This window comes from Dunckerocampus dactyliophorus, chromosome 15 (genome assembly GCF_027744805.1).
Source record: "Dunckerocampus dactyliophorus isolate RoL2022-P2 chromosome 15, RoL_Ddac_1.1, whole genome shotgun sequence".
Classification (NCBI taxonomy): domain Eukaryota; kingdom Metazoa; phylum Chordata; class Actinopteri; order Syngnathiformes; family Syngnathidae; genus Dunckerocampus; species Dunckerocampus dactyliophorus.
In genome coordinates, this window is record NC_072833.1 from 1,566,738 (window position 1) to 1,582,254 (window position 15,517).

The 15,517-nt window shown below is 43.5% G+C and overlaps 1 protein-coding gene across 6 annotated transcripts in view; it reads left to right on the top strand.

Annotated features, from left to right (window-relative positions):
* Nucleotides 1-3,621: 3,621 nt before the first annotated feature.
* The window catches only part of atp2b1a (ATPase plasma membrane Ca2+ transporting 1a), a 47,336-nt gene continuing 35,440 nt past the window's right edge, over nt 3,622-15,517 (top strand). For 4 of the 6 annotated variants that reach the window (XM_054753594.1, XM_054753597.1, XM_054753598.1 and 1 more), the window contains exon 1: nt 11,250-11,415. The gene's annotated coding sequence lies outside the window, so the exon portion shown is untranslated. Of the gene's footprint in view, nt 3,748-11,249; nt 11,416-11,475; nt 11,742-15,517 lie in introns of those variants that run through there. The other 2 variants (XM_054753596.1, XM_054753595.1) reach the window with 2 other exon arrangements.

Here is a 15,517-nt window from a genome sequence, read left to right on the forward strand (position 1 = left end):
CAGCTCGTTTCTGTCAAACCTCTGATGGATGAAAAAAAAGAGTGAAAGAGCTGCGGTCCAGATCTCACAGTATTCTAATGCTCATGTTACATTACGGATACTTTCTTTAAAAAACTTTAATAAAAAAAAAAAAACTTCTCCACAAGGGATTTGACGCACACCGTAAATTCTGGAACTGAACGACTTCAGAATTCCTTTGTCACACACTTTGTCAGCCTCCCTCCTTGGTAGTCACTCTTGGTGTCACTTTTGTCTCCAGGCAAATTAGCCCTGGTGCCTGAGCTGTCTTCTTTATCACGCAGCAGTCCAGCCTTTGGAAACCCGTCGGTGATAGGGATGTAAATCTCTTTGTGATAGACGATTCCGTTCGAATCGAGATGGACGGGTTACAATACGATTCAAAACTATCTTAAAAACAGAACGATTCTATACGATTCAATGCAGTGCACAAACGATATGATTCTATTTGATTTGATTCTATGGTTAATGTTTGTTGATGTAAACATTATTATAAAATAAAGACGCCAATTATATGAAAGTGTGATTCTTGCGGTATTTTCAAATGTGCAAAAGAGCACATCATATCCCCAAGCATCTGGAAGGCACCGGCAAAAGTAAGAGAATAAATAGAATAACAGAATCAAACATCAAATGTATTTATTGTTTAGAAACAGAACAAAAAAAGACTTGCTGAATGAACATCTTTTTGTTTGATGGGATCAATAGTTTACATTCTATATTTTAGATCTATGTTTTTATGCCTGTTACATTTGGAACGTTTAAGTTTTAAAATGTCTTAACGTTGTTTGCCCATATACAGACATGGAAAACATGCTTAGACCCCCCTTGTTTCTTCAGTTTATTGATTTATTTTAATGTCTGGCACAACTAAAGGCACATTTGTTTCAAGATTCAAGATTCAAGATTCAAGAGAGTTTTATTGTCATGTGACCATGTTTGGACAAATATAATGATGATAACAAGTGTAGCTCAAAAGAGTTGAATTTCAGAGCTGATATCTAGCAACTTCCGTGCTTTTCTTAATCAAAACCAAAATCACCTAAGTTTTTACATGAATAGCTGTTGCATTGTACTGCCAAAAAATGTAACTCTTATGAGCTATTTTTGTTGTCATCGTTATATTTGTCCAAACAAAGGTACCTTTAGTTATATCAGGCATTCAAATGAACAAGAAACTGAAGAAACAAGGCTGCTCTAATCATGTTTCCCATGACTGTATGTGCCCTGCGATTGGCTGGCGACCAGTCCAGGGTGTACCCCGCCTCTCACCCGTAGTCAGTTGGGATAGGCTCCAGCATACCCGCGACCTTAGTGAGGACAAGCGGCATAGCAAATGGATGGATGGATGTCTTCATGTTGCTATATTCGTTGTATAGTGTGTGCAATGACAATAAACCTAACCTACCTATCAAAAAACCTAAGTCTTAACCTGCAGGCCAATCAATAATACAAAATAAATAAATAGTGCAAAGCCCCTGAAATAATGACACATCTCTTCAAAAGTGGCAAACATGTGTCCAAGCACAGATAGAAGTATTTGTCACATGGGTGTAATGAAAATGCTGTTAGCTTGGAAAAGTAAACAATCCCATACTCAAGATGTCATAACAATAGTTAGCACGCAACATTTCAGACTGAGCATCGTGTCTTCCACACTCCAGGTAGGTCACAAAGGTGCAACATTTCAAAGTAAACAAGTTACAAAACAAAAAGGCTACCGTACTCGCCTACGTTGGTCTGGCTGGTCAAGTATTGCGCCCTGCTTGTGAAATCCAAGACATTCCAAACTTTAGTTTTTTGTTTGCTGATGTGTTGAAAATCTTTTGCGGTGACTCACTAGCTAGCTAGCTAGCTTCCCTGCTACTATTTACGTCCATTCTCGTCTTTAGCATGCGCGACAATCCTTTCGCTGGCAGCCTGGGCTCTTGCGTTGTTTACCCGGTGCATGTCTCCACAGTCGATTAATCCGAAGACTCATGGCTGATTCTTATGGACACAGGAGGCCGCTACCGGCGCAGCTGAATTGTTCACTTGTCAACCCGGATATCCGGTCGCATGGGTTCATCGTTCACAACCCTCCTTGGTGACGGTGGATTTTTTTGACACTGCTCGACGCTGTCAGGATGCGCTGGCACACTTGAGCAAAAGATGTTAGGTCGATCGCCTTAATAGCTCGAAGGCTGCATCATGTGCATTTCTTTGTGTGTTTTCCATGATGATGGTGTGTGCATGAAGCGCAAAATGGCTGTTCTGAGGTATACGAGATTAGCGTATATTAGCGTGATTAGCGCAGAAATTAGCCGCGTCACAGTATAAGCTTCAGATAAAAAAGTAGCGGCTTATACTCTGGAATTTATGACACAAACAAAGCATATTTGAAGTAGCTCCTGTCATAACTACCCTCATTGGCCTGGGGAGCTCTTTCAGCAGCCCCAGTGAGAAAGCTTGTGAACATAGATAGTCTCCTCATGTCCGCACTGGCCGGTAGTGATAGCGTGCACACCCAACGTTGACCCCCAAAATGACGTATAATGCTGTCCTTACTAACTAGCAAGCTAGTTGGCAAGTCAAATGTATTGGGACAACCGGCTAAAGCTAATCCCATCGCTGAAGACTGGACGGCCTAAGTAAGTTGAATTGGCTTGCTCAGTCTGTCCTGCAGCTAAGTGAGTTTTCCACAGACAGACCAAAGGGGTAATTGCCACACACACACACACACACACACACACACCCACACACACACACACACAGAGGTCATTACATTACCACTAAGCGTCTCTATAAGCATCTCTATAAAGCCATGCAGGCATATCTGACATATCCATCTGCTACAGTAGATATCTGCCCCCCCCCCCCCCCCATCTGCCCCCCCCCCCCCCCCCCCTTTTGGGCTTAGGGGTGTGTCAGTCTGTGGTAATGGTGACGGAACATAAATATCATGATGGGGCTGTAAGTGTCCTATGTAAGTCTCATATGTCCACAATGGACTTAAATAAAGTATTGCTTGCCACTCTAAGGGTTTTACCTAAAGGAGGCCAAGGTGTATGTTTATGTAGTTATCTTGAGCGTGCACACACTGTGTTTTTTCCACTAAGTAGCATATGCCCTGCCTCTCTTCCTCTCCATGCCCTTCTCGCCTCCCAGGGGAAAAGCCCCCATGCGAAAGGGAAGAAATGGGGTGTAAAGGGCATGGAGTTCCCATTGGATCTGCCCCCAACTTTGCCCCATCTGTGCCCGGTGCAGGCTAGGCCGCATCTCTCTGGAACAAAACTCAATTTCATCTATCTAATTGCACACCCAAACCTTACAAAAACAGTTTTTAATTGCCGTGTGTTTGCTCCAATTTACCGAAAGTCACCTTTGCCGCAGGCAAGCGTTCCTCTGTGGGCTCATTTTCTTCTTGCTTTTTATAAACACCTTCCACGTTTCTTCTGCCTGATATTTTGGTCTGCTGTGGTTTTGTTATTTTTTCCACTTTCACTCCAGTTCTTCATGTCGTCATCTAAATGCAGAATCTCAGGTGGTTTCTCAGCCTTTGCTGTAACTAAATCAAGTCTATTTGTGTGCCCCAGATTCTGTGACATGTTGGATGCTCACTGGCCGGAATGAAGCCAGCTCCGCCTGTCTAGCAAATATGGAGGCAACTGACGGAAAACAGAACGTGGAAAACATGTCCGAGGTGGGGCAGCGACGGCTGTAACCAAACCACGCTGACACCCTTCTATGGTACCGGCGCACACTCGCACATGCACTTTTTGGGCCGGCTGGGAGGGTCACCGTCCTCACAAGCCAAGTTTGCACGTGAGGTGACTTATTATCTGTGAGTGGAAACTTGGCCCGGTGCTGCTGCTAACATGACGCTGGGGAAAATCTCAAATTTAGGTTATTACCACCAAAACCAGACCTGACAGAAAAAGATACTCACATTGGTGGTTTTATGCTACAGTACCCTTAGTGTCTGCTTTTTGGGGGGGTTTAAATTCCAACAAACAAATGAATTGTCATTCATTATAAAACTTCATATCAAAATTAGGGCTGTCAAATAGTGCGATTAATCACCGTTCATGATTAATCACCATAAGCAACTATGTCTGAAATATGCCCATTTGTACGGTATTTAATGGACAGAAAGACAACTGACAGGACAGGGTTATATCTATTTGTATAATGTCAATGGACGATACCACGTTATAAAAGGTAATGTACTTGTTTTCAGTGTATTTTCCAGCGTACTTAAATGTAGCAAATTGTACATCCGAATTAAGAGTTACGGAGTGAGTGATAAGAATATCCACTTCATGTTTTTGTCTTCCCGTTTATTTACACACACACATACACACGCGTGCATTATAAAGCCGTTTTTGTGATGTTCGGAGTGTCCCCGAATGCATCTCGCGCTCTTGTAATGAGAATGAGGAGGTGTCGTTCCCAGGTTGAACGGACGAGAGCCGCGTGTGAGTTGGAGATACATCCAGTATGTGGTGTTGGGATTGCGCTGCTGTTGATGTGTTCAGGTCAGAATGACGTCAGAAAAGAGCGTCAGACTGTGTGTGGCCGTGTGGGGACGCTCCACTGTGCTTCCGTCTGCCACAGCAGAGAGGCGTGCTCGCCACTGAGCGGCGACCCAAATTGCAGAATTATTTCCACTCAAACTTCTCAGATATCCTACATCTATACACAGGGACTGTTTGCATCACGAAGTGAGCTGCAGCGATGGGACGCCGCCCTCTCGTTATGGCACGCTCTTCTCTAGCAGATATCTGCAGCTGTGTGTCGGAGTCCCCACTCGATGTCCGTCCCCTCCTGCTCAAGCTTCATGCAGTCACCCACAAACATGACCCCCCATTGAAAACGGCTCCACAGCCCATTTTCGGGTCGTGACCCACAACTTGGAAATCTCTGACTTAGCCTGAACTGAATTCCTGAAATCGCTTAACTTTCGCACCAGACTGAAATGGGTCACAGCGCCACCTACGGGTGAAAAGGTTTTCAACACACTTGGTTGTATTTCATGCCTATTTCTAGTCCACGCGTCTTTCACAATAACTCCTTGTCTGTCACATTTTATTTTTTCTCCCTCGCACTCCGCACAACTCCGGCCTTTGTCCCGTCGGACGGTGCAGCCCTCGCCGTGCGGCTGCCCTCGCAAGTGCCTGCAGTAAATTCCTGGGGCGGTTGGAAACACAAACATTCCCAGTTCACGATAAAACCAACAACACCTCCTCTGCTTTCCTTTCCCGCCGACCACCACCTCATGCACACAAGCGAGGCTTTGTGCGACAGACTCACAAGGTCTCCCTTCAGACCTTCACACACCTGTATTATTCATTCGTTCATTCGTTGGTATCTGCCAGCTGTTTTTGCCTCACTAATCGTTTAATTGGAGACGTACTTGGGACAAAAAGTGATTACAGTCATTTCGGCAGACTAATGACACGCTGGCCAAGAGAGGTTTGTTGTTGCAATTTGCAAGAGAGCACAGCGGTGACTGATAGAGCCGCCGCTCGCCCAAATGTGATAAATAAAAAGACCCAGCAGGTTTCTAAACTGAGGTGTTATTCACCCGCCCTTTTGGAAACTCCTCACACATCATAAGTCTCTCTCAAAAGTATGCCACACTACTTTTTCGCCTTCAAAAAGGAGGAAGCCTAGAGCGACCCCCCCAACCCTGAACATCCACCCGCTACACCAAAGTGCTGAGCAAGTGGAAAATGCGACGAGCAACAGAGTTGCGTAGAAAGATCAGATGACCTAAAGGAAGCAATGTTCATGCGGCGCTTGAGTAAGAAGAAAAGTATCATTCTTTTTCCACTCCCTTTGACCTAAAGAGGAACAACAAGGCTGCACCAGTGCAACACTGCACTTTCCAGTCACATTTTTAAAGATGTGTCTTGAGGAAATTTGCTGGTGGACTTTTTCCATCCTCTCGGGGTGTTTGAATTGGACATTGTTCCATGTGTAGATAGCTCTTTAAATGTGTGATAAGACGAATGATCACATCATTCTTACCGTAAGAGAATGTATGTGTCAATATGACAAAGTCCTCTACGAGACTTAAAATCCTTCTTATAAGAAAGATCATGTCTGTGTTACTGTGCTTCTACTATAATAGCAAAGCTTTTGGGACGCTGACAGTGATTATAAATGGAACTGGCATGCCTTCAGCAAGCCCCTAAGTCCATTCAGACAGAGCTACAGTCAAACTTCCATCCATTTTCTATAGCACTTGTCCTCATTAGGGTCTCAGGTGAGCTGGAGCCTATCCCAGCTGACTTGAACATGCCGTGAGAGGCGGGGTACACCCTGGGCACAATCAAACATCCACACTCACTCACATTCATACCTATGGACAATTCCCGGTCTCTAATTAGGCTAACGTGTATGTTTTTGGATTCCAACCCTCGAGCTCCTGAATGTGAAGAAAACATGCTAACTGTTATAGAGTGGTCCTTCGAGCTGGATTGATGGGCATCTGAAGATAATATGGAGTCAGAACAAGCCTCTTCAGACCCAGCAGTGTGTCCCAGACCCCAGCGGGGGAGACACGGTGCATCTGGATGATTATGAAGTTGGAAAACACACACACACACACACACACACACACATAAGATATGTAGCCTTTGTTCAACTCGTCATTGACAGTTTGCCAGGGAAATCTCTCGGTGTACCGTCAGATCAGCATATACAGATACAGATTCAGCTTCCAGACGTAGCCACGGTAGCCACTTTACCACACTAACCACTAATCCACCAGGCGGCCTAATAATAACCAATTACATAGAAAATACATGTAATTATAAACTGTACAAGTTAGGTAGAATTTAAGGAAAAGAGCTGCAGCCGACATCTTCTCATTGTGTCTCATTGCTCTTGAACCTTTAATTATTAGTCAAGTTGGCTTGTCTCATAGCCCAGCAATTAAAGTTCTATGTTGGGACGATCTCACACACACACACACACATGCACACAACCACTGCAGCTAATTTGGTTCATCCTAAAAACCACTTTTCCAAACACTTTTTTTCCATTCTTGAAACTCTGTGAAAGTAGTACACGGTTTGTTTTCCATCCTTTTTGGAGGGGCTTTTTTAGGGCGTGCCCTGTCACTCACGACGCCGGCGTGTGAATAATGACAACCAGTGACGAGGCACGAGGAGACGCATCAGCATGCAGAAGGACTAATGGCACTTGACATTTACTGTAGTTCCCGAGATGCTCCAGAGCATATGGCAAGTTTCCACCTGGGAACCGAGTCAACAAACAAGACAACAGCTGTAGGCTAAATGACTGGGCTCCCCAATGTGAAAAATGCAAAGATTTCCTTGCAAAATCAGATTTTCATCGGCGTCAGGGATGGGATACGATTTATTTGGAGCGATAACTCACAAAACCAGACATTTTTGTGCCTCTCGCCAAAAAGCCTGCAGCGGATGTTAAGCGTGTGTAATAGATTTGAAGCGCAGATTTGATTGTATCGTGAAAGGTTCTGTTAAAAAAAAGTGCACCTCATACATTTAACTATGTACACACTAGAATGTTATGTGGAGGAAAAGTTATTAGGGGTGTCATCAGATCTTCTCGCAAAATTAAAACTTGACAATATTTCTTGTTTAGAGAAGATCTGTCTCGCGGGAACAGGGCAGCCAGACGTCTTATCAGACTGAGCTATGGCATCGCTACTGTGAATGATAATACACAAAATATGGAAGTGGCAGTGCACATGGCAGGATTGGAACCGCACATGCAGTGCTTTAGCACACCGTAAACCTTGCAATCCGACCTGCACTCGGCATTCCCAGCATCACTCGCTCCTGATGAGGATCGGGCATCGAGTCTCGAGCATCGATGGAAGCCGGGACTAACGTTGTGATTCTCTCCAGATTGTTCAATTTTTTTTTTTTTTTTTTATTCTTAGTTTTGATGCGCACTTCGTCGACCGCAACAAATGGCCGCCAACACCAGCGAAGAAGAAGCCGGTGAGCACCAACTAAGAAGAAGCGGCTAAAAAGTTTGGCTGAACTTCTTAAAAAAAAAAAAAGATGTCGTCTCAGTGCAACATTTGCAACGCAACGATATCATGCAAAGGATCACAAGAGTGCTTTCTTCTTTCATGCGCCACATCGGGCTTCCTCTGTCTCATGCCAATGTTGCCCAGGGTTTCAGGATGCCCGCTGATGTTGTGGAAGTTTGGTGTACAGTAAATAAAGGACGGGACCTATGGCTGCGGCTAGGCAAATTTATTCATGTGCACAGCCCGTCTCTATTAGCAACAGTTAAGGGACCTTCTCAACCCACACAACACACTTCTGGCCTTCAAAATAAGAGTGCTTTGGGCTACATCCTGTTTACTTGTGTTAACAAATAAGGGTGCCATTAAAAATAGCTCACACCAACATTGACGCAGTCAACCAAGTATGCTACTTTTCAAAAGTAAACATCTTTTGTGAAAATGTACTCCTATTAAAAGAAACTTCATAACCTTTATATTCAAGTTGAATGCTTTGATATTTATATGCTGCTTGGAAATAGCCCTCTGACAAATTCATAGTAAAGTTGATATCATTAAAAAGAACTCTTGGTAGCGCCCTCATTTAAACCGTTCAAACTTTTATGACCCTGACTCTTAAAAGCATCGGACTCGAGAATGACTGGGAACCGGAATCGAAACAAAGAATCAAAATCGGATCCGGATTGGTTTAAATTCAAACAATGCCCAACCCTACTTTTGACGCGTGACCACTTATTTGGTCGGAGCTCAACAGCTGCCGCGGTGTTAATATAGCAGAAGCTGTAGTAATTCTGCATTTGATCAAACTTACTGAAGATTTGTCAGTTCTAAACACGATCGCTGCGTATGACGTCTAACAAAACATGTGATAGTAGAGTCTTGTTCGAACCTCAGCATCATGGGAACTGTAGCTCTTTTAGCGTGAACATAAAGCTAATCTACTGCAATCTATTTTACACATGTCTTTATATGACTACACATCAGCATAAATGATTAGCAGTAGCAGCTACAACTGCCGTCCTTGTTTTAACTTGTATACTTTTTTGGTTTTGTTTCAATTTGTGGAAGGAAGTTGAACAGTTAAAGGCATCATGCTTGGGTTATGCATGCAAGGTTAGAAAATGCACCCTGCATTGTTTTGTCACTCAGTTAAATAAAAAGGTCTGTTTGTCCAGTTCTATATTTTGTATTGTGACACCCCTGACAGTTATGCATTTTGCACCACATGTTTACCTAGTGGTGGGCCGCCAGGGCCAGCAGGGCGTTTTCTGCTGGCCTAAACACTTTCAGAAGCACTGAACCTACATTTACAACTTCAATTCTAATATTTGTGCCATGAAATTGTATACATTTATTCACTACAGTCTATTATCTTCATTTCGTAGCATGTGTCTTGGTGACATTGCTTCCAGTACAAGTACACATATGTTAGATTTTTTTGTCCAATAAGATTTCAGCTTCCATCTGTTCCCATGCCAATCTAGTCTGCCCAGGGCCTTCAGAATCAGTAGTGCTGGCCCATGTCACTTAAAATCAATTAGCAATTGGGCTAATGTCTCTACCCAATCAGACTTCAGATTCACCTCACAGTAACATCAGCATTTTTCCGTCCTTTGATTGGGTGATCAGAGAACAGTCTGTGGCGATGTGGAAAGGGGGATGGATTGTCTATAAATAATCAGCATCTCTGGTGAGTATGATGCATTCTGTTGACATGTTTTGGTCATGTTATTTGATAAATGTTGATTCTGAACCGCTCCAGATGACTTGTTAGAATTGGCTGAGCACCAGGCAGCTTCCACCAGCGATGGTGGAAGTTACGTAATGCTCCAAGTTACTGACAGAAATGTTACTTGCCTTGTCATATTACGTTTATGTATATTATTGATGGTTTGTATAATTGTGACGTGATAGTGGTAGCATACCAAATGCACGGCCCGCCATTGCGCTTACCATACGTTACCTAAGAATGTTTACTTTTGTCATTGTTTATGCCTGCTTTTTTTTTTTTTTGATTCTTGCTGACAAATCTAACTGACAGTGATTGCACAAGCAAACTTAAAGTCATCGTCCTATTCATCCTGAGCTTCCTCTTTTCTTTTCTTTGTCTCTCCCTGACTCAGATGTTCCCAAAAATGTGTGCAAAATTTTCAAACTTTGCATTAGCTCATTGAACTAGCCCCACCTACTTGTTTATAGAACTGCTGTGCGGTGGAGGCACTCGTGCACACTGAGGCGTTAATGATAAGTCCCATTATGTCGAGGCAGCAAGTATAATACACACCGAGGTTTGACCCCAGCAGGCCTCGCTGTTTATCATCTACCACCACTAATGACGGCTTTTAACCCGGTGATCATCATGTAAAACATGCCTTCATTTGCTCTCGACCTGAGACATTGCAACAATGTGCCAGTGTGTCAAATATTAAAAAAGGCAGTGCTCTCTGTTTGCATTGTTGCAAAAGCACTTGTATTTATTTCACTTGTATTTCACTTGCAACTAGCAGCACTGCATGAATAAATGTGGAGACTCCTGAGTCACAAAGACTACAGGCATTGAAGGCGAAGAAGAAAAAACGCTACGTCATGGAAAGAATGACGTCAGGTTTGATTAGGGGCAAGGGGGACGTGCCGAGTGAGTAGCTTAGGTGGAGTCAGTGCAGACTGTGAAAAACCATGGAGGTGATGGTGACTGATTTTCGCATGCTACATCATACGGTGCTGCGAACGCTTGGAATAATCCCGTTATTATACGGCGATGTGGGAGTACGAGAACGGGCGGGGGTGGGGGGTGGTTAGACGTAACCGTTTCCATAGGCGACTGATATGCAGGCTGAGCCAATGGGAATCCACACCAGCCGCTTAGCCCCTCCTCTCCTTGACGCGCACCACAGGTCCCTGGTGGAGTTGTGGAAAAAAGAAACATGGAGGAGCGAGATGAGTGGCTCCGAGCACTTCCGCTTTTGCTTTAAGTCATCTGACACAAACGTGAGCAAGTCATACACGCAAGTAAGTTCGTCGTCATTAGATGCCGACAATTCACTACATTCGTCGCATTCTCCTCAAACGTGGCATTTGTAATAGACGGAGTGCTCGGGGGATTCTTTGACACAAATAACCATATGTGAGCGTTAACTTAGTAGCACAATGCTCGTGCTTTGTCTATAGGCCACTTTTAATGCGCGAGATAAATGTGTTTTCGAGCATTCTTCAAGGAGGGGAACTATCTTGACAGCTCGCTACACTCTGTACGCTCTGATCGTGGTTGGGACGTCACAGTGGGCGGGGCTTGCACCTCAGTCCAGAGGACCGAGCCTAGGAGTCTGTGAGACTGAGGGGGAGTGAGAGAGGTTGAGTGGCAGTCAGGGCGCTCTACAGAGAAAGGAGTAAGTATTTTCTCTTGTCCTACCCTCTATTACCACTTTAAAATTGCCTCAGGACAACGGCTGTCTCAGTTTGCCCCCGATCGCCGTCTCGGAGAGGAAGCTTCTGCGGACGAGTCTCCCATTTTGCAGGCAATGTTCAAACGAGACGCGGTGATCAAGCTGCGGCTGGTTAGCCGCAAGTCAGGCTAGTACGGCTAACCCCCTATCCGGGGTACAGACACTGACATTGGGCGTCTCGTCTTCCAGCCCAGTTGTCTTATCAGCCGGGATGCTGCAAAATCTCCGATGCACCTTCCTCGTTTGCTTTCCCTCCTTCGCCCTCCCTGGTTAAGTATCTCCCAGCTGTCAATCTGTGTGTTGCAGCGCTTGTGTGTTCTTTACAATCAGCATATGCTAACGCCTGCGAGCTACTAGGCTAGTAGTGTGAGCTAGCGTGGGTCGCTGTGGGCTTTTAAAACTGTTCTCTTGTCAGGAAGATTTCATTGAGGATTTTGGCTAGTTTTTGGCGATAAATGAGACAAAGTATTATGTATAAATTACACATAGGTTCCATTCTGCCGGAGGCGTTATTATTTCATATTGATTACCTGAACTAATAAGTCTTGATCTGTAACTTGTGATCTCCTCCACGGAGCACCGTGTTAGGGCCAAGCTGTCAGGCCAAGTTACCCGACCACCTGAAGTGTCGACCTGAGTGTGACTCTTGCAACCCCCATCCTTGATGTTGAACGACGGCTCCAGATGTCCAAAATATCCCCATCTACTGCAGCCTCATTAGGCATGTTAGCCTTTTTCCCATGACCTTGATGGATCCTGGAACGCTTTTTGCATTCCTTCACGTTACCTGCAAGCTTTGTCTGTGCGGTTCTGCAGCCACCGCGGAGCCCCTTTTTGGTGTCGAGATGAAGGGATCACTGCTCATCCAATTAAACGATGCAGCGCTGCCGCTGCAGGGACACCATATGGTCCTGTGCAGCCATTTGCAATTGCAATGTTTATTTATAATTACATGATAAATAAACATGATGAGGCTAATTGGCCTGCATTCAGTGATGCAAGGCGTGCCACTGTAACATGGTTTAGTTATCTTGAGGCGTGATGTAATGGGATGATGACAGCTAAGCACTTCCCTAATCAACCATTGTGTCCATAAAGGTGAATGATCAGTGTAGCGTTAGAACAGAATTGCCGTATTACGAGAATCAGGTTGTGGCTTTACAGGGATACTGTTGTAATTTTGTTAAAATGGAAGTAATTTAAGATGAAATAAAGAAAAAAGACGTAATTCTGCATGGAGAAAATGTGTATGACTGTATTACAAGAATGTAGTAGTCATTTTGCCAAGATAGGCTTGTATCATTACAAGGGATACGTTAAAAACTCTAAAGTAAAAATGTGTGATATGAGAAAATGTATAAAGTTGTCCAGTATGAGGGGAATTAAGCTTTGATAATAAATGAGAAAATACACAATTTTATGATGATCAATTGATAATGTCACAAGCTAACTACTGAGGATGTTGCAAGTTAGTTTTGTTTCAAGGCTGCATCGGCAGCATCATAAGTATGTTCCATAAAGGATTGTTATTGTCTTCATTGTGTCCCTAAGGCTCCTTTGCTTGCTGTCTCTTTCAGCCTAAAGAGCCACATAGTAGAGCGCGTTTAATGATTTATGTAAACCAACAGTAACACATTGTGTTGCTGTGCCTGAGGCCTTTGGACTGGGGCTGTTGCAGTCACTCAAGATTGATGAAAAAAAAAAAAAGATTGATGCCTCTCATCTTCCTCGCTGCAGACTATTGACAACACGGACGCTGCTGCCTGTCCAACAAAACAAAGGATATGAGTCAGTAGTTGTTACACTTGTTTTGGAAAGTGGTTCTATGGCACGGTGGTGTATCATTTGACACTCCTTGGCTGCGCGGCACATTTGGATCGCGTTCCCCTGCTTACATTTGTAATCCAGACTTGTTACATTTTGTACAGGGCATCAGCAACAGCAGCAGCACACTTCTGCTAATTTCCCCTTTGCATAAAATACTCTGTCCTCTTGACGGCAAAGGAGGGCATTCAGTCAGTTGAAAGCTTCACGCTGAACGCTTCCATGGTGGTGCAGTCCCACTTACAGCTGCCTCGTGTGCTCTGGAGACACTTACAAGCGGCTCCAGGCTCCAAAAATAACATTTTGTGTTGTCAATAAGCACCTTTTTGCTGTAACATATCTTGTTCACGAGGTACTGATGAGAGCTTACATGTCACTAACCTCCAGTGACGTGTGCTGTGTACACCGACATTGAAAGACACATGCAGGCTCTTAGTGTTTATGGTACACTTTGGTCACACATTACGAGGTAGGAGTTACATCAGCCAAAACGTTACTACCCCCGTTACTACCCAGCTACATCGCGGCATATCATAGAAATCCTCAAAAATCATCAAAATAATCACCCCTCCGTGTCAAATTAAGGTTATTTTATTGTTGCTTTTTCATATCATGTAGCCAGTAGCAGGGGTGCAGCCAGGAATTCTTGGCCCCATAAAAAAATCATGTTGCCTCACCCTTTTTATTAATTAATTACAAATTTTATTGGTCATTACTGGGGATATTTGATAATATTGGCCACTAATATTGCCATAGAAATGTAATATAGTTTTTGTATGATTCGGTGTTTGTTGAAAAATTTTTCCAACATTTTGGTATAACGTTGCACTTGACAAACTAACATTACAAGGTTTTTATTGTAATTTATGTTGTGACCTTCTCGAGACACTTTTTGCATTTTGAGTTTTTTTTTTTTTTTTTAACAAAAAATATTGGTCGTATTATACTGTATATAGTATATATAGTGTTGTAATTTGAGTTGTAGGATTAGCCACAGTTGACTGCATTTTTAGAACTGCATATTATGTATTCCTTACTTGTTAAAACATTTTTATTAAGGAAATGGGGAGAAAATTACAAGTCACTTGTTTTTGCTAGGGATGCACGTGATCGGCATATGAAGATAAATGCCTTTGAACGCCGATCACATGTGGCTAGTATAATCATGTCTGCCAAAACACGCCACGAAAACTATCTTACGGGGGTACTAACGGCAGCTAACGCACCCATGTGGGCAGCTCTCACCCGTATGTGTGTGACAGTCAAAAGGCTGAGCAAATAACTCGAAAGATAATTGAATTCATCAGACGAGATGACCAGCTTTTCTCAGCGGTGGAAGACACCGGTTTCGCCGAGTGCTCTCTCACTTACCTGGAAGTCCTGCTAGAGCTCCACCAACATACTCTCACATCCAAAGCCGTGTCTCATCCTCTGCAAGTTTCACAAGTGATTTATGTTCTCTTGAAAAAGTAAGTCAACAAATCACTTTGCCTCCCCTTCTTTATTAATGACTAATTTTATTGGTAAACACTAGGAATGTTCGATAATATCGGCCCACCGACTTTGGCATGAAATGTAATATCGGTATAGGCATTTTTCCTTATAATGAAAACCGGTAATAAGCATAATGCTGTACGTAGGTCTATGGGTATTTCTTCTTTATTTTCCGGCGGACAAATGATGACCTCATCAAACTGCCTCTCAAGCGTGTAAACAACCGTGGGTGGCTCGTTCCTTCTATTCTGTCCGTCCATTTCTATGTCGCTTATCCTGAATAGTAGGAATGTTACAATTCCCGGAAGTAAGCGACGGTAAAATCTGACACTGTGTGCTTTCCGGATGAGGACAGTCTGTGGAGACGTCCGTGAAAATGCTACTTTTTCGTAGGATGTCGGGTGTATTTTCATTTGAGATTACTTCTTCTGCTATTTTGTATCGGATTTGAGTGTTGAACCATATCCACTCATACGGCGGCTTCGATGTTAAGTCCAACTAAGTCTTTCAAACTCATGGATCAGAGAGCTTCAGGACAAGATAAAAGGTATGTAGGATGTAAATTCCCTTAAATATCTGCAGATGAAATTTCATTCAAATCTGATGGTGTGAAATATGTATATTTTGGCCCGGAATGACTGAGTATTTGTCGTGTGGCGTGGAAACCGATACAGCGTGCTGCTGCACTAAGAGTGCGAGGCATACATGAAAGTTAGGACCCTTGAAT